Source organism: Saimiri boliviensis, chromosome 19, assembly GCF_048565385.1.
Source record: "Saimiri boliviensis isolate mSaiBol1 chromosome 19, mSaiBol1.pri, whole genome shotgun sequence".
Lineage (NCBI taxonomy): Eukaryota > Metazoa > Chordata > Mammalia > Primates > Cebidae > Saimiri > Saimiri boliviensis.
Genome location: NC_133467.1, coordinates 37,440,654 through 37,441,851, shown reverse-complemented (window position 1 = coordinate 37,441,851; position 1,198 = coordinate 37,440,654). Strand labels below are relative to the sequence as shown.

Here is a 1,198-nt window from a genome sequence, read left to right as displayed (position 1 = left end):
ACTTTTTCAATAAATAAGTGATGTTAGAACAATTAGACTGCCAAAAGCAAAATGCTTAACTTCAATCTAAATATTACTCCTTACACAAAAATTAACTCAAAATGGATAATGGGCTCAAATGTTTGTATTTTTTACAAACAGGAAAAATCTTTGAGACTTAGAACTAAGTAAAGAGTTCTTAGACTTGGCACCAAAAGCACAATTCCAAAAAGAAAAAAAATGGTAAGTTGGAATCCATCAAAATTAAAAACTTTTGCTTTGTAAAAGATCTTGTTAAGACAACAGAAAGACAAATTATAGACAGGTAGAAAATATTTCCAGATCACATATTCAACAAAGGACTTATACATAGAATACATAAAATGCTCTCAAAACTTAACAATAAAAAAATTCCATTAGAAAATGTGCAAATGGCCTCAGAAGCTGCTGCGCCGTTCCCTGGTCCTTGCACATCTAAAGGCCGAGCGAGCAGCCCCGTCGCTAGGATGCCGCGTGGAAGCCGAAGCCGTGCCTCCCGCATGGCCCCTCTGGCCAGCCGGGCCCCTCAGATGAGAGCTGCGCTCAGGCCAGCACCAGCCGCTCAGCCACCAGCAGCAGCACCCCCGTCTGCAGTTGGCTCTCCTGCTGCTCTGCCCCGGCAGCCAGGTCTGCTGTCCCAGATGGCAACCACTGCAGCTGGCGTGGCTGTGGGCTCTGCTGTGGGGCACACACTGGGCCACGCCATTACTGGGGGCTTCAGTGGAGGAAGCGATCCTGAGCCTGCGAGGCCTGACATCATTCACCAGGAGCCTCAGGGAAGCCAGCCGGCACAGCAGCAGCAGCCTTGCTTCTATGAGATCAAACAGTTCTTGGAGTGTGCTCAGAACCAGGGTGACATCAAGCTCTGTGAGGGTTTCAGTAAGGTGCTGAAACAGTGCCGACCTGCAACCGGATTGGCCTAATCAAGAAGTTTAAACTAGAGAAACGGAAAACCAGCTCTCAAAACCAACTTAATATAAAAATTTAATTAATAGTGAAGGTGTAAAGTGTAGCCATCAGTTAAACCTCTCCTGTCATTCCTAGCTTCCTTGCTTCAGAATTGAAATGGAAGGGGGTGTTCCTACTCTGTAGAATTTGGAGCTGGTCAGATGTTTGTGTGGCCTCCTTAAACTAGCTGTTATGATTTTATTCTTTGTGAGTTAATTAGAATAAAGTGATT

At 45.0% G+C, this 1,198-nt stretch overlaps 1 pseudogene; it reads left to right on the top strand.

Annotated features, from left to right (window-relative positions):
* The first annotated feature begins 485 nt into the window (after positions 1 to 485).
* Positions 486 to 941, top strand: LOC101052865 (coiled-coil-helix-coiled-coil-helix domain-containing protein 2 pseudogene; annotated as a pseudogene).
* The last annotated feature ends 257 nt before the right edge of the window (positions 942 to 1,198 follow it).